The sequence below is a fragment of the Mercurialis annua genome, linkage group LG3, assembly GCF_937616625.2.
Source record: "Mercurialis annua linkage group LG3, ddMerAnnu1.2, whole genome shotgun sequence".
In the NCBI taxonomy this organism is placed as follows: Eukaryota; Viridiplantae; Streptophyta; class Magnoliopsida; order Malpighiales; family Euphorbiaceae; genus Mercurialis; species Mercurialis annua.
Window position 1 is genome coordinate 56,192,033 of NC_065572.1, and position 18,896 is coordinate 56,210,928.

General features: G+C 32.4%; 2 long non-coding RNA genes across 2 annotated transcripts; both read right to left on the minus strand.

Annotated features, from left to right (window-relative positions):
* Nucleotides 1-1,786: 1,786 nt before the first annotated feature.
* LOC126671534 (uncharacterized) lies at nucleotides 1,787-4,302 on the minus strand. Its single transcript, XR_008790410.1, has 2 exons — nucleotides 4,178-4,302; nucleotides 1,787-2,930 (listed from the first exon to the last, which is right to left on the minus strand). It is a non-coding gene; the product is annotated as an uncharacterized LOC126671534 (long non-coding RNA).
* A 4,900-nt stretch (nucleotides 4,303-9,202) lies between these two features.
* On the minus strand, nucleotides 9,203-10,422 carry LOC126671533 (uncharacterized). The gene is made up of 2 exons (XR_007639040.2): nucleotides 10,258-10,422; nucleotides 9,203-9,536 (listed from the first exon to the last, which is right to left on the minus strand). It is a non-coding gene; the product is annotated as an uncharacterized LOC126671533 (long non-coding RNA).
* Nucleotides 10,423-18,896: the final 8,474 nt, after the last annotated feature.

Genomic DNA, 18,896 nt, shown 5'->3' on the forward strand with positions numbered 1-18,896 from the left:
GCTGTTAATGTGGGTTTCTAATTTATATGGCTGCATTTTGATCGCTTCAACTTCTGGATAGGAACGGTTACTCGATACTCTACAACTTCGAGATAATCAAAGCCAACTCCAGTTAAACAAGCAATTGAGGTTTTTCTTCCCCAGGCGACGGCGCTTCTGAATAGGTCCTAAAATTAGGGATTGCTGGTAATGATTGTGAATAGTGATTTAGGATAGGAGGAGAGGAAATTAATAGCCTGGCTATAAGCGATTTCTATAAAAGCGAGGTCATGCGTATGTTGGATCAGGAAATCTAATTGAACAGACAAAAGGGATTTTGGGTTTTTTTAGGTTTAAGGTTTACTGAACTCTAAAATTAGCAATAAATGCGGGTCGGCTGAGTTTAATTGGCTGGGGGGTTTACGAAAAGATAATGAGTAATTTTCACTAATCTATCTAACCGGTAGGATAGCGGAGATACCAGTTTACAAGGCTTCAGATCGTAGAAGATGAGGAGGCTTTCTCTCTCTAGGCTTTTTCTCACTAGACTTTGTTTTTTATAATTTTTTATGGAGAGCCATTTTTTCCTTTTAGTTCAATCTCAGGGTGAAATACATGTTGAAAGAAACATTTACGCCCTCCTCAATAAATTCTTTTAGCTCATATTTCTCTTCATTAAAATTTAACAATATTAATTGGGCTCAGAAAAAGAAAAAAAGAAAAGGCTTGGGATCTCCAAATGATCCCAGAAATAAGAGTGTTTATCCCACACAACGGATGTGCCACGTCATTTTTACAACAAGCCAATAATCATTTGCGATAGGGAATCTTTATTTATTACTTATTTTTTTATCATTAAACATTTGCACATGGCTAACGCCTTATTGGTTTGTTGCACGAATGACGTGGCGCAACCGTTGCGTTGTATAATTATTCCAGAAATAAAGGCAAAAAGATTATAAGTTGTTCTAAGTGGAAGTAAAGTAAATTATATAGTTTTTTTTTGAGATAAAGTAAATTATATAATTCATCACATGGTAAGGGCCATGTGCTACATAATCCTAGGCTAGCTACTTAATTACATATAAAAAATATTTAATTTAGTTATATAGAATTATAGAATAATTTGAAATGAAAGTTTTACCCAGAATAATAGATTAATTTGAAATGAAAGTTTGACAGTTCCCAATGTGAAGAGGAGGTATTATTTTTTAAAAATTAATAGTATAAAAAATCTTCACCTTTTAACCCCTCTATGTTTGCACTCTGATATTGTAAAATGCCTATTTTATCTAAAAATTCACATATTCGTTTTCAATTGCACCCTCAAACATCAAAATTCATATTTTTTTTTATTTCAATTACACCCTCAAACATCAAATTGACCTTTTTTTCCGATAATATATATTTTAACATATATTTTAAATAAAAAATTATATTTATAACACACTATTTAGGCCAAATGATCAAAAAAGACCAAATCTTTAATGAAAATTTCACAAAAATCCAAATCTTTCAATTTTATCCAATTTGTCCTGAAATGCATTGTCACGACCCGATTCTCGGCGTCGAGACCGGCGCTAGGGAATGGGAGTGGTTGCTCCGAAACCCGTAGCAAACCTTAAAAATAAATTAAAATTCACTTAAATTTTTTTCGCGGAATTCAAATCATTTTCGAACATTTTAAAATCGCAGTTTAAAACGTTCTTATAAAAATTACCATTTAAAACATGCACATAATTTTCTCTTTAATTATTGCATTATAGTTTCAAAACCATTTCTCTATGGTTTATAATGCATCTCAACATGCATACCATCTTACTATGGTAATTACTGCATTTCACTATGCAGGCCATTTCTCTATGGACTTAACTGCATTTCATTATGCAGATGCGCTCGCCGCATTTTATACTCGTGCAGTCGCTCGGACTTTCGCACAGCATTCACATATTACATATTATCAGAGTTTAAGCGTTATAATAAAATATAAAGCATAAATAAGTCCAACGACTACTAAGGTATCACCGTTCATTATTCTAGCTACTGCAACTCTAGACACATAAAGGAAAGTCATTCTCACTTTGTTCAAGTCAGGGATTTCCGGAACAAGAAATTGGAAATCCACACGTCAAACTACTCGCCTGTAAAAATATTAAATTCAACGGGGTCAGTTATTAAAACTGGTGAATGCGTACAACATGTACTAATAAACATTAATATGAAAGCAATGCATTCCAGATTACCGATTCATATGAAACCCTAAACCATGATTCATGTTCCTATATGCTTTCAACACAGGAAACATAAATATTCCACATCATTTCATCATATTCGGGTTAACCTTTTATTTTTCTTTGGCCGTATTTATTTTCTCTTTTTGTACTTTTAGCCAGTCAAATCCGATTATTCTTATTTTACGTATTTGAAAGTCCCAGACTCTTCTTACAATACAACGGATTTCGGCAGTACATAAATACTGTCGCCAATTTCACTTTTTTAATAAAAGGTTCAACCTCTCAGATCTCGGCAGTTTGCTGACTGCCTTTGGTCGTCTATATTCCGTTGCCTCTGAAGATCTGTTCACACAGAGTCTAGGCCGTCGCCTGACTTTCCAGGCCGTCGCCAGGATTCACACAGCACATTCACATGCAACCCATTCTAAATGCAATACCGGTGATCACACAGCACTATTGCCGCCCAATAGTAAGCATGTTTCAATGAATCTAAATCGGTTTCAAAACTATGTATAATAGTTCATGCGATTTAAATTCAAAATAAAATAAAGCATTTGCAAATCATGTAAAGCAGTTCGCAATATTTTTAATACTAATATTTAGCAGTATAAGTTGTAAACACACTCACAGTACTCGCTTATTCCAAATATTAAAAAATATCACCCGTCGAATATCAAAACCTTTGCTCGCCGGTTTCCGCGACAAAACTCGCTGGATCTAATTTAGAGATTAAAACATTAATAAATGTAATAACTCTAAATTCTAGGATATACTCTAGACCGACTCAACCATATAAACCACATAATCACAAACCAAATTTTGATTCCGACTATCTAATTCCGTGTCATCGTATTTTTATACGATACACCACATAGTTTATTTATTTTCAATAAATAAACATAGAATTATAATTCCATATAATTCTATCACACATCAATTCACATAATTTTCTAAAAATACATTTTTAGAAAATCTCAACAAATATACCACATTTCAAAAATAACCAAAAATATTTTTCCGTAAAATATTTTTGACCCGGGGCTCGGCCCCCCCTTATTTTCTGCCAAAAACATTTCGGCACTAACTGCTGCCAAAGGAGTTTAGGACTGAGCCAACATGCTCTATCCCCTTCACTCAAACTCCGGTCACCGTATTCCGGTAGTTTTGGCCGAAAAACTCAAAAACGCTAAAAATGCTTAAAAATCCATTTTAAGCCATTTTTATACCGAAATTCACCAAAATCATTTTCAAATACATTTTTAATTTTTATCTTGTAAAAACAGCAGCCCAAAATTTTAAAATAATATTTTTCATTATTTTAACCATTAAAACCGAAATATCAATTAATAATCAAAACCGATTATTAATCCGTCAAAACACTACACAAAAATCATTTAAATTCCATAAATAATTATAATATGTATTTCCAGAAATTTTTTCATGAATAGTTTCTGCCCAGAAATTTAAATGACAGTTTTACCCTTTTTTAACAATTTTAACCGAATAGACAATTATTAAAATTTAAACCCGGTTACTAAATCACTAAAAATTCACCATTAAATATTTATTTATCATCATTCAAGCACTTAGATCAACCTTAAACAAACTCATTTCCAGAAATTTAAAATCATTAGATTTACCCACATTTAAGCATTTTTTTGAGTTTTAAACTATTAAAAACCGAAACCCAACTAATTAAATTAACACCCGAATTAATTAACATTTTTAATCCACAAAAATCACACTTTAATGAATATTTTAACTTCATCATTTAGATCAGCCCAGAAAATTAAAATAAATAATTTAATTTCACGTAAAAATTATTTTAAAACCGAAACCCATCAAACTAGCAACTAAAACCAACTAATCAACCATCAAACATCACATATAAACCATCCTAAGCATGTTTCTAGGACTCATCAACATCAGGAAATAAAAACTAAGATTTGAGCTTAAAATTATACCTCAAACGAACATGCAAAGATAGATTAACGTTCTACGCAATATTCCCGACAACTTTTGTTAAGAAAATTTTGAGAGAAAATAAAAGAGTAAAGTTTTGTGTTTTGAGCTTGAATGGTTCGGCACCCACACTCAAATGGGGAAGATGATTAAGAAACTTGGGCACCAAGTTTATGTAGAGAAAATATCTAGATATTATTTGGTTGTTCAATTATTTACAAGTTCGCCATTATGGCATTCTTGTAAATAATTCGAACTCTAGGGGCAAAATAAATTCAACTTTCTCAAATATTCAAAAACATTAAATCATAACATATGGGCTGTTTTAAAATATTTTTGGGCCTTTAAAAATATTAAAAATAATTATTTTTACGGTTTTTAATGAAAAATCACAAAATTCACTTTTAACACGTAAAATTGCCAAAAATCACATTTAAGGCAAACACATAGCAAATCACATTTTCACCCATATAAATTTATCACGTGAATTTATTCACTATTTTCGAGGTCCTAATTAATTAAAATTGGACACTAGCGAAAATAAACACTAATAATTCTACGGGGTATTACATTCACCCCTCCTTATAAGAAATTCGTCCTCGAATTTCAAAATAAACTATTACCTTGAGCAAACAAGTGGGGATATCGTTTCCGCATATCCGCCTCTGTTTCCCACGTACATTCCTCAATTGTACGGCTCCTCCAGAGCACTTTTACCATAGGTATCTCCTTACTACGGAGTTTCCTAATCTGGGTATCCACAATTTCTACGGGTTCCTCCTCATAAGATAGTTCCTCGTCTATCTCAACCTCCTGAGGTTGAATAAGTCTATGAGGGTCAGGAATATACTTCCTAAGCATCGACACGTGAAACACTGGATGTACCTGCGACATCTCAGACGGTAATGCTAACTTATAAGCTACCTTTCCTATTCGCTCAACTACCTCGTAAGGCCCTGCATATCTCGGCGCTAGCTTTCCTTTCTTTCCAAATCGGATTACACCTTTCATAGGTGATATTTTAAGAAACACAAAATCTCCGACTTGAAATTCTATATCCTTTCTCCTCACATCAGCATAGCTCTTTTGCCGACTAAATGCAGTTTCTAAACGTTGCTTAATCAACGGCACTTTCTCAGACGTAACCTGAACAATTTCAGCTCCTGTCAACTTTCTTTCTCCAACTTCCTCCCAACAGATTGGAGATCTACACTTACGTCCATACAACGCCTCATACGGTGCCATTTCAATACTGGAATGATAACTATTGTTATATGAGAACTCTACTAACGGTAGATACTCATCCCAATGGCCTCCGAAATCTAAAACGCACATTCTTAACATATCCTCCAAAGTCTGGATAGTCCTTTCAGACTGTCCATCTTTTTGGGGATGAAACGCTGTACTAAAATCCAAACGCGTTCCTAAAGCCTCTTGCAGACTTTGCCAAAATCGGGATGTAAAAACTGATCCTCGATCTGACACAATTGACACAGGAACTCCATGTAAACTGACCACTTTGCCAATATAAATCTGTGCCAACTTCGCTGCCGTATAGGTAACCTTGATCGGAATGAAATGAGCCGACTTTGTCATTCGATCAACGATAACCCATATCGAATCAAAACCATGTTGCGACTTAGGCAATCCAACGACAAAATCCATGGTTATTCTTTCCCATTTCCATTCTGGTATTGGTAATTGTTGCAAAAATCCAAATGGTCTCTGATGTTCCAACTTCACCTGTTGGCATATCGGACACTTAGCAACAAATTCTGCTATATCCCTTTTCATACCATACCACCAATACATCTCCTTAACATCGTGATACATCTTGGTAGAACCAGGATGAACACTATACTTAGATCCATGTGCCTCCATCATAATTCTCTGTTTCAATTCCTCTACATTTGGCACGCACACCCTTGTACCAAATTTCAGAATACCATCTTTCAAATTATACTCAGAGTTCATTCCCTTTTAAACTTCTGCAATAACATGCTTTAGTTGAGGATCCGTTGTCTGAAGTTCCTTAATCTGATCATTCAATGTAGGTTTAATCGTCATTTGAGCTAACAAACTCCCCAAATACGAAACCTCTAATTGAACTCCTTGATCAAACAACGCATGCACTTCTCTAATCATTGGCCTCTTCTCAACTAAAGTTATATGAGCTAAACTTCCTGCTGATTTTCTGCTCAACGCATCAGCCACTACGTTAGCTTTGCCAGGATGATACTGTATCGTACAGTCATAATCCTTTAGCAACTCCATCCACCTTCTCTGTCTGAGATTCAACTCTCTCTGATCAAATATGTATTTCAGACTCTTGTGATCAGTGAATATTTCGCATTTTGCTCCATATAGGTAATGTCTCCAAATCTTTAATGCGAATATCACTGCTGCTAATTCTAGATCATGGGTTGGATAATTAACTTCATGTCTTTTCAACTGGCGAGAAGCATAAGCTATCACTCGACCATGTTGCATCAGTACACATCCTAACCCGATCCTAGAAGCATCATAATAGACTGTAAGTCCATCACTACCTTCTGGATATCTCGTACCAGAGCTAAAAATCCTTGACATCCTTTACTTAACATCTTTCTCGCTTTCAAAGCCGAGACTAAACTCTTTGGGGTTTCCAACTTCTCTCCCCGAATAGAGATAAGTTCAGTTCCAGGTGCATGGAACTTCACTATCTTCTCTCTACAATCCACATTCGCATAATGTCGCGACAACCAATCCATTCCTAGGATGACGTCGAATTCTAAGACATTAAGCAACAACAAATCCGCAAGCAATTCTCGCTCTCCGATTAACACAGGACATGACGGATACACTACAATAACGTCTATGCTTTCGCCTACAGGTGTAGCTACTAACAATGGGTTTTGCAGAATCACAGGTTGAATTCCTAATTTTAATGCAAAACTCGACGATACAAATGAATGCGTAGCACCGGGATCAAATAAAATTGATGCATCATGCGAAGATATTGAAAATATACCTTGCACTACCGCATTCGATGCATTCGCCTCCTGAGGATTGATCGCAAAAACTCTAGCCTGCCCTCCGCTAGCAGTTGCTACAGATCCTCGTCCGCCTGTGGTCCTTCCTCCACCACGATTTCCAAAACCATATCCTCTTCCACGTTGTCCATTAAACACATTTTGATTCTGTGCCTGCCCAGACACTGCAGGATATACATGTCTAGGTTGTTGAAACACTGGTTGAACAACACTAGCACTTGAACCTTGTGGTCCAGACATAGGACATTCTCTTGAGAAATGACCTTGCTGTCCACATGTGTAACATCCTCTAGTTGCCCAATAGCATGCTCCAAAATGCTTCTTCCCACAAGTTGGACATAGTGGCATCGTTCCTCCTGAACTTCGTCCACTAGAACTTGATCCAGACATACTGAACCTCCTATCTTTCTTTCCTTTCTTAAATCCTTTACGATATGGTCCAGTGAACCTATTCGTATTCGAACTAGCAGTTCCTTCTCTTACGAGCTCACCAGTAACATTGATCTTTCCAAATTGGATCAAAGTACTTTCCATCTGACGTGCACTATCGATGATTTGCACCAAATCCTTCCTTACATCAGATAGCAATCCAATATATTCGGGTCCTAGCCCCTTAATGAACCTTGAATTCACCCTATCTCTATCCAACATCAAATCAGGTGTGAATCGACTCAATCTTGTGAACTCCGTCACATACTCCTGCACCGTCTTTCCTATCTTATTCAAATTCAACAACTTCTCTCGATGATTCTCCGTTACTGATAACGGCAGAAAGAATTCCTTAAATCGAGTGACAAATTCATTCCAAGTCATCTCTCCCATACTTGGTTGAATATGCCTTTGAAACCAGTCCTTCGCAGATCCTTTTACTGACATCTCCACCATCAGTATAGACTGTCTTTCACTAGCATTAAGACGTCTAGCGTTCATCTCTACTTCATCTAAGAAATCTAATGCATCGTTTGATCCATCAAACTTCATGGGCTTAAGCCTCATGTAAGCCATAACGAGATTACGATCAACATTAGCACCAACTCTCTGCTGTTGGTAATCCAACTGCTCTCTGTGCATATTCTGCACTTCCACTTGATTCGTTTGCATGGCTGCTATGCCAGCTAAAAATTGTTCGAAATCAAAGCCCAGAATATTAAAATTAGGCCCACAGCCTCTACCACGACCTCGACCACGTCCACGTCCACGACCACGACCTTCGCCTGCTGCGGGTATCGCATCGTTATGAACGGACTCCTCATTATGAACATTCTCCTCTTGAATATTTTCCTCATGCTGATCAGCCATTCTGATCAAAGCACGTCGTCTATTAAAAATCTATCTAAACGTTCTAATCGTATACTATCAGGCTCTACTTACTCCTAACAAGCATACAGACTCGATCCTAAGCACAGCTGGGAATATTTAAAACAAATGATGACTTAACAAATGACATGACAGAAACTTATATGTTGCAGTAGACTCTATATTAATCTATCAATCCTTAGCTAGATTAATCTAATGCCATGATACCTAGGAATCAACAACATCATAGGTTTCCTTTCACATATTAGTATACCACCTTTACTATCAACCACTTTTCGACTATCACTCAGTCAGTGGAAATGATACCAACTTTATCACTCCTTACTCATATTAGTAATGGTTTAAGACTATAAACCATCACTTTGATATCAAACTCGACAATGGCCCGTTTTTCGACCATTGCTCTGATACCACCTTTGTCACGACCCGATTCTCGGCGTCGAGACCGGCGCTAGGGAATGGGAGTGGTTGCTCCGAAACCCGTAGCAAGCCTTAAAAATAAATTAAAATTCACTTAAAATTTTTTCGCGGAATTCAAATCATTTTCGAACATTTTAAAATCGCAGTTTAAAACGTTCTTATAAAAATTACCATTTAAAACATGCACATAATTTTCTCTTTAATTATTGCATTATAGTTTCAAAACCATTTCTCTATGGTTTATAATGCATCTCAACATGCATACCATCTTACTATGGTAATTACTGCATTTCACTATGCAGGCCATTTCTCTATGGACTTAACTGCATTTCATTATGCAGATGCGCTCGCCGCATTTTATACTCGTGCAGTCGCTCGGACTTTCGCACAGCATTCACATATTACATATTATCAGAGTTTAAGCGTTATAATAAAATATAAAGCATAAATAAGTCCAACGACTACTAAGGTATCACCGTTCATTATTCTAGCTACTGCAACTCTAGACACATAAAGGAAAGTCATTCTCACTTTGTTCAAGTCAGGGATTTCCGGAACAAGAAATTGGAAATCCACACGTCAAACTACTCGCCTGTAAAAATATTAAATTCAACGGGGTCAGTTATTAAAACTGGTGAATGCGTACAACATGTACTAATAAACATTAATATGAAAGCAATGCATTCCAGATTACCGATTCATATGAAACCCTAAACCATGATTCATGTTCCTATATGCTTTCAACACAGGAAACATAAATATTCCACATCATTTCATCATATTCGGGTTAACCTTTTATTTTTCTTTGGCCGTATTTATTTTCTCTTTTTGTACTTTTAGCCAGTCAAATCCGATTATTCTTATTTTACGTATTTGAAAGTCCCAGACTCTTCTTACAATACAACGGATTTCGGCAGTACATAAATACTGTCGCCAATTTCACTTTTTTAATAAAAGGTTCAACCTCTCAGATCTCGGCAGTTTGCTGACTGCCTTTGGTCGTCTATATTCCGTTGCCTCTGAAGATCTGTTCACACAGAGTCTAGGCCGTCGCCTGACTTTCCAGGCCGTCGCCAGGATTCACACAGCACATTCACATGCAACCCATTCTAAATGCAATACCGGTGATCACACAGCACTATTGCCGCCCAATAGTAAGCATGTTTCAATGAATCTAAATCGGTTTCAAAACTATGTATAATAGTTCATGCGATTTAAATTCAAAATAAAATAAAGCATTTGCAAATCATGTAAAGCAGTTCGCAATATTTTTAATACTAATATTTAGCAGTATAAGTTGTAAACACACTCACAGTACTCGCTTATTCCAAATATTAAAAAATATCACCCGTCGAATATCAAAACCTTTGCTCGCCGGTTTCCGCGACAAAACTCGCTGGATCTAATTTAGAGATTAAAACATTAATAAATGTAATAACTCTAAATTCTAGGATATACTCTAGACCGACTCAACCATATAAACCACATAATCACAAACCAAATTTTGATTCCGACTATCTAATTCCGTGTCATCGTATTTTTATACGATACACCACATAGTTTATTTATTTTCAATAAATAAACATAGAATTATAATTCCATATAATTCTATCACACATCAATTCACATAATTTTCTAAAAATACATTTTTAGAAAATCTCAACAAATATACCACATTTCAAAAATAACCAAAAATATTTTTCCGTAAAATATTTTTGACCCGGGGCTCGGCCCCCCCTTATTTTCTGCCAAAAACATTTCGGCACTAACTGCTGCCAAAGGAGTTTAGGACTGAGCCAACATGCTCTATCCCCTTCACTCAAACTCCGGTCACCGTATTCCGGTAGTTTTGGCCGAAAAACTCAAAAACGCTAAAAATGCTTAAAAATCCATTTTAAGCCATTTTTATACCGAAATTCACCAAAATCATTTTCAAATACATTTTTAATTTTTATCTTGTAAAAACAGCAGTCCAAAATTTTAAAATAATATTTTTCATTATTTTAACCATTAAAACCGAAATATCAATTAATAATCAAAACCGATTATTAATCCGTCAAAACACTACACAAAAATCATTTAAATTCCATAAATAATTATCATATGTATTTCCAGAAATTTTTTCATGAATAGTTTCTGCCCAGAAATTTAAATGACAGTTTTACCCTTTTTTAACAATTTTAACCGAATAGACAATTATTAAAATTTAAACCCGGTTACTAAATCACTAAAAATTCACCATTAAATATTTATTTATCATCATTCAAGCACTTAGATCAACCTTAAACAAACTCATTTCCAGAAATTTAAAATCATTAGATTTACCCACATTTAAGCATTTTTTTGAGTTTTAAACTATTAAAAACCGAAACCCAACTAATTAAATTAACACCCGAATTAATTAACATTTTTAATCCACAAAAATCACACTTTAAAGCATATTTTAACTTCATCATTTAGATCAGCCCAGAAAATTAAAATAAATAATTTAATTTCACGTAAAAATTATTTTAAAACCGAAACCCATCAAACTAGCAACTAAAACCAACTAATCAACCATCAAACATCACATATAAACCATCCTAAGCATGTTTCTAGGACTCATCAACATCAGGAAATAAAAACTAAGATTTGAGCTTGAAATTATACCTCAAACGAACATGCAAAGATAAATTAACGTTCTACGCAATATTCCTGACAACTTTTGTTAAGAAAATTTTGAGAGAAAATAAAAGAGTAAAGTTTTGTGTTTTGAGCTTGAATGGTTCGGCACCCACACTCAAATGGGGAAGATGATTAAGAAACTTGGGCACCAAGTTTATGTAGAGAAAATATCTAGATATTATTTGGTTGTTCAATTATTTACAAGTTCGCCATTATGGCATTCTTGTAAATAATTCGAACTCTAGGGGAAAAATAAATTCAACTTTCCCAAATATTCAAAAACATTAAATCATAACATATGGGCTGTTTTAAAATATTTTTGGGCCTTTAAAAATATTAAAAATAATTATTTTTACGGTTTTTAATGAAAAATCACAAAATTCACTTTTAACACGTAAAATTGCCAAAAATCACATTTAAGGCAAACACATAGCAAATCACATTTTCACCCATATAAATTCATCACGTGAATTTATTCACTATTTTCGAGGTCCTAATTAATTAAAATTGGACACTAGCGAAAATAAACACTAATAATTCTACGGGGTATTACATGCATGATTTCATTTCAATTTTGTCCAATTGTATAATTTTACTCATGTGGCGCCTACGTAGTGCTGATGTGACATGCCACACATCAGCGCCACATAAGCAAAATTGTGTAGTTGGACAAAATTGAAACGAAATCATGTGTTTCCGGACAAATTGGATAAAAATGAAAGGTTTGGACTTTTGTGAAACTTTCATTAAAGGTTTGACCTTTTTTTTCATTTGACCTAATATTTATTTGTATAAAATAATAAATTATTATTGAGTTTTAAATTTTTAGAGTAGAAGATTTTCTTGTTTTAAATATAACATTAAGCGCTATTTAAAATATAAGTTAAAATATAAAGTATTGATTTGAACTTTTTTTTTTCAAGTGAAAAGGGATCAATTTAATGCTTAAGGGTGCAATTGCAAATGAAAGGTGCGAAGTTTGGTGTAATCGACAATTTTACAATGTTAGAGTGCAAACGAAAATAGGCTAAATGGTGGAGAATTTTTCAAACTGTTAGCCTTTTTTTTAACAGAAATATAATCTAACTAGGTTAATTGTTAGTCCTATATATAATAGTATGAGAGTAGCTTCTTTCAAGTTCAAAATTTCTTTCATTTCTCTTAAGTCCATTTAGATGGATAACATTAAAAAATTGGTAAAACATTCATTATATTATATTAAATTTAAATTTACTTAAGTGTCACTCATCTAAGTAACTTGAGAAAAATGTAAAAAATTTGGACTTAAAAAGAGTCATTTTCAATATAATATTTGATAAATTTAGCCGAAATAATAAATTGTACTGAATCTCCAGGATATAGTTTTCATAGTTACTAACAGTTTTGTCAGGGCCAGGCGAGTCTTCTTCTACTAAACCTGAAATCACAGAATGGTTAGAATGAGTAGGACCATGGAATCCGACAATCCTCCGATGCTTGAGTCACCGACGGTGTATTTAGAAGATGATTGAATAGTATATATGAGTGAAATTAGGATATTACCTTCATTTTCTCCTATTTATAGGTGTGTAATTTAGTATTTTTGTGGTAGTATGATTTTGCCACCATTAGTTGTGCTTTAGCCGGAATTCCTTTGTGAAGCAATCTCAATATCTTCTATCTTCTAAGATATGGATTGTTATACCCCATATATCTTATTTTAGAATGAGCCTGTTTGGTTTGGGCTATGCTTGAATCGTCATGGATGGGCCAACTTGTTTTGAGCTACTTTCCATATCCATTAGTCACTAAACTTTAAATTTCTCCCACCATAATTTTTATAATTCGTAATTATATTCTCCATTGATTTCTATTTTAGTGTTATTTTTTCCCCATTTTCATCGTGAATTTAATGTTATGACGATAAATAATAGTTATATGTTAAATTTTTGGCTTAATGATATCAGAAATTGAAACTTTTTTTACTTTTTATAAATTTATTAAAACTTTTTAAAAGTTGTAAATCTATTTCAATTTGGTCGATTCGTTGAAAATCTATCCAATTTTTCAATATCGCCGTCAATTTTTTTAAAATTAATTTATCTTAACCTAATTTGTATAAATAAAATAGAAAAGATAATTAATTAAATAAAAGAAATTATTTTTGAAAGAGATAATAAATAATAGAAAATAATTTGAAAATTTAGAAAATTTAAAATTGAAAATTAAAGGGTTAAATTAGAAAATTTAAGGGTTTGATTAGAAAATATGCCAAATGTAACTTTTTTTATTTATTTTTTCCAAAAAAAGAAAAGGGGACTGATACTTTAATTCAACAGCCTTGTTTGTGTATACAACAAAAGGCCAAGTAGGCTCTTTTTGTCAATGAAGGGCCAAACTTGGCCCTTTAATTTTTCTAAAAACATGATCCGTCCCTAAAACTAATCAATTTTAACATTGAAACAGATTAGGTTAAATAGAGATTTGTTTTTTTTTAAAAAAAATTTCATGATAAGAAGTATGTTATAGAAAAATTTAAAAGTCTGGACATCAAAGAGGTTAAATTGAAAAATGAGAGACCAAATAGATGAGAGGGTATAAGTTCAAGGTCAAAATATACATTAACTATATTTCATGTTAGCGATGAACATAATTGGTCACACGTCTTTTTATTTTGTAACCAAATGCTTATCCGGAGGGGAAAAAAAATTAAAGTTCAAATGGTAAAGATGTTAAACTGGAAAATGAAAAATCAGATGAGTAAAACAGTATAAAATCAAGGATTAAACGATGTATTAAACTATTAGAGACTCTCAATAAAAATTAGCATGTGAAGAGGCAGCCACCCATTTAAAAATATATGGTATCAATCATCTTCTCAAGATGAAGAGCTTAACCACTATATTTTTCTCTTCTCCTAAGAAAGTGGTTTTGCACTACTTTGGAAAAGAAACTTCCTTAGTTGATCATATTATGCATAACATTTTTTGTTCATTTTGTATGGTCCAGCTCCTACATGCATCTACCAATATTCCCAATGGCTAAGCCTACTCATTTTATAGCCACTCTCTTTGGTACTCACTAACCATAGCCCCACACCTCTCATCAAACTCCCCCAATTTTTCAGGACTAGTGTAGTCTTTGTACTACATATTCACTTCAAAATGTTTGCCCTACTCCTACAGATTTAATTAGTAAATAGGCAATTTTTTTTATAATTTTAGCCTATGCTTTCATAATTTGAATCTAAAATTAAACTCTTTTACATTCATTTTGTGTTTAGAGCATGTAAAAAAGCAATGTTAAAGATATTAAGAAATGTTGGAATGGACACAATCTAGTAGAGAAAAATATAAATTTACTGAAATTGGTGTATCATATCAAATAAAATATATAAATCAGAAGCTGATATAATTTGTTTTATTTTGAAGATAGAATTTTTTTAAGTTATATGAACTCCATCTATTAATTTAAGGGAAAAGAGTTATTTATACGCTTAAAGTTTGACTCTAGGATCAAATAAGTAAACAACGTACCAAAAGGTTCAAATATACCCTTAACGTATTAAAAAGTGAACAACCAGTCCCCGATTTAGACGCATAAATGGGATGATGAGAACCTAATTGTCAAAATTGAGGGGCCTCGTTGTTCACTTTTTAAGACGTTAGGGGCATATTTGAACCTTTTCGAACGTTAAGAGCTTACTTGATTCTAAAGCAAAATCTTAAGGGCATAAATGAACCTTTTATCTAAATTTAAAGATCAAAAGGACCCTTTACTCAATTCCAATTTTATTAAAATTTACCAACGAGTTATAACTCAAATGATATAAGTGTTGGGCAGGAATCTTCTAGATCGTGGGTGCAATACCTCCCACAAACACTCCCCTCCCCAATTATCAAAAAGAAAAATTCTACCAATGTTTAGGAAGAATTATTATAGTGATGTCTCAACTTTTCACAATTTGCTATTTTAGCATCTAAAGTTTTATTTCTTTTAAATTAGTGTTTTTTTAAAAGGCTTAATCACCAAAAATGTTAAACATTTACGTCTTGTGTCAATTATAGCCAACCCTTTGAAAATCACCAGATCTAGCCAATTACTATATTCTGTTTTTTTTTCCAGCCATTTTTGAATCGAACCAGATTTATTGCCTACATGTCATTTATGTCACTTTCAACTCAGCAAATTAGCTGACATGGTTACATCCCAAAAAATACCAATCCTTTACGTTTTGTGTCAGTTATAGCCAAACCTTTCAAAATCACCAGATTTAGCCTATTTTACTGTATTATGTTTTTTAGCTATTTTTCAATCGAACCGGATTTATTTCCTTCATGTCATCTATGTCACTTTCAACTCAGCAAATCAGCTGTCATGGCAACATTCTAAACCACCAACCCAGCTTAACCAAACTAAATATTCAACCAAATAAAATCAAATCCCACTAAATTAAATAATAATTTATTAATTACTAAAACTCATATATATATATATATATATATATATATATATATATATATATATATTAAAAAATTAATATTAATTTATTTTATTTAATAACTAATGGATATATAATTAATTTCTTACTAAATAAATTAAATAAATTAAAAATCGTAAAATTCAAGCGGGCATCCAAACTCGCCGCCAGGGAGACCTGCCGCCTCCGAGGCCCGCTGTCACCGAGACCGACCGTCCGAGGAGGAGCTGCTGCTCCTCCTCAGAGAAGGAATAGAGCAGATTTGCTCCTTCTTCAGCAGTCAATCTTGGAGGTGGCGGATTTTAAGATAATTAAGGTTTATTTTAATAAAATATAATCTTAAATTAATTTTAATAAATTTATTATTTAAATTTAGTTTTAATTATATTTTATATAAGTTTTTAGTTAATTAAAAAATATTAATTATTTTTAAATATGATAAAATATTAAATTTTACGATGTTCGTTCGAATTTATGATTTTTTATTTATTTAGTAAAAAAGTTAATTATATATCCATTATTTAATAGATAAAATAAATTTATATTAATTTTTTTTAATATATATGAGTTTTAGTAATTGATTAATTATTATTTGATTTAGCTGGATACGATTTTTTTTGGTTTAAAATTTAATTTGGTTAATTTGAATTAGTGGTTTGCGATGTTGTCATGTCAGCTAATTTGCTGAGTTGGAAGTGACATGAATGATACAGAGGCAACAAATACAGTTCGATTCAAAAATGGCTGAAAAAAAGAAACAGAATAGAGCAAAATTGGCTAAATTTGATGATTTTAAACGGTTTGATTATATCTGACATAAGATGTAAATGTTTGATATTTTTTGGTGATTAAATCTCTTAAAAATGTATCTAAATGAGTGTTTTTGTCATTTTTAGACCACTGAATTATTAACATTTTCAATACTAACTTTGGAATTTGCTGATATGAAGTTGATGTAATTGGCCTTATTTTGAAGAGATATGGATTAAGTTATCAAAATAGACAAAATTTAATTTATATGGACTCGACCCAGAAATCCGGTCTGAGCATAGTCCAAATTAAGAACTTCAACCCTTTATCAATAATCAAAAGCTAAATCTATCTAGAGACTCTTGTACTATATCATTTCTATTTAAAAAGTCTTTATACTATTTTTTATTTTTCCGGTCTTTTTACCTACATAATTTTTAATTTTAAGTCATTTTTTAGTTTTTTCCAGTTCCTCTACTTACAATTTCCTGTCCTACAAAAGAATCTGAAAATCAGAATTTTACCAAGTACAGGGATGCAAACGTAAATAACTTTAAGGTAGGGGTCTTTCGAACAAAACTGGTAAAATAGAGGGGCCTCCATTTGGATTTTGCCATAATCAAAAGATGATTTGATTGCTTTAACATTCTAATTTTTCTTTTTTTGTGTATTCAAAATGGATTAGGTCATAAAAATCCCATACTTTAGAATGTGAAAAAGTCAAAAAGATCTCACATAGAGATATGATATATGGACCCCTACTTTGACTATGCTTAAATGGGTAGCATTAATTAGAATGTGATGATATGTTATTTAAAGACATTTATGTTAATTAATTAATCCACGCCGTCCATATAAACAAATATTAGATGGTCAGCATGTATGTGACCGGTGAGGTTACCGGTGAACAGCTGACGTCGAGAGGCATGCGTATCAATTGTATCATCCCAGCAGGGCTAACTAGCAGAAATCCATATTATATTAATTTGATTATTTTAGATTAATGAGTAATCGTCAGCGAGGAAAGAGGACTTTTTGGCATTTTCTACAATGCAAAATAAATCCCACTTTGTTCCTTCAGTCTTAATTTAATGTCATAACCATATTAATGATGATTAACTCTTAAGAAAAAGATTAAATTTTACCCAAGCATACTTTATTTTTTTAACAATTACGTGATCTTTTATTAATATTATTAAATAATTACAAGTGTAAGAATTAAAAAAATAATAATCATTTCTAATGACCTGACATGAAATAAGAGGAATCTTGATCCGCAAACCGCCTTATAAAATTACATAACTTTTCTATCAAAATAAGATACAATTGTTCTCTATCTTCATAAAACTCATCAATCCTTTATAAAAAAGACAAACAAACCTTTCATATAGAAAGGACAACAAAAGTTTCATAAATAAAGACAATCGCTGTAATAAAGATATAAATAAAATTATAAATAACCTATAAACGATTTTATCTTCAGTCTTAAAAGGTATTAAGCTATCTCAGATTCTTGATATATATATATATATATATATATATATATATATATATATATATATATATATATATATATATATATATATATATATATATATATATATATATATATATATTAAAATTGAGGCGTTTCATCGAGAGATTTACTAATAAAAACAAAAAGTATGTAAAGGAGTCGGCTATTTATTTTATTCTAAAACAATAAAAAAATGGCTACTGCTAACGGCAAAAATAAAATATTAATGGCAACCGAAGAGAAAAATAAAAAGAAAACTCTTGACGGCTAGGGTTTTCTATTTGAGAGAGAAAAGAGAGAGAAAAGAGACTTTTTTTTACGCGAGCATAATTTGAACTTTTCAAAATATGCTATTTGAGCGTTTGAAGAATATTAATTTTTCTGGATTACTACCTAATATAACAGAAAGGATACTGAGTTTTTTTAAATATACATTTTCTTACAACGGAAGGTTACTCTGTCAGATCAGTTAAATTTCATTTACAAATAGAATACCAAATTTATCGTGAATTTCAAAAAATGTATTAAATAATATCTTCTCGTAAAAAAATATACCGTTTAGT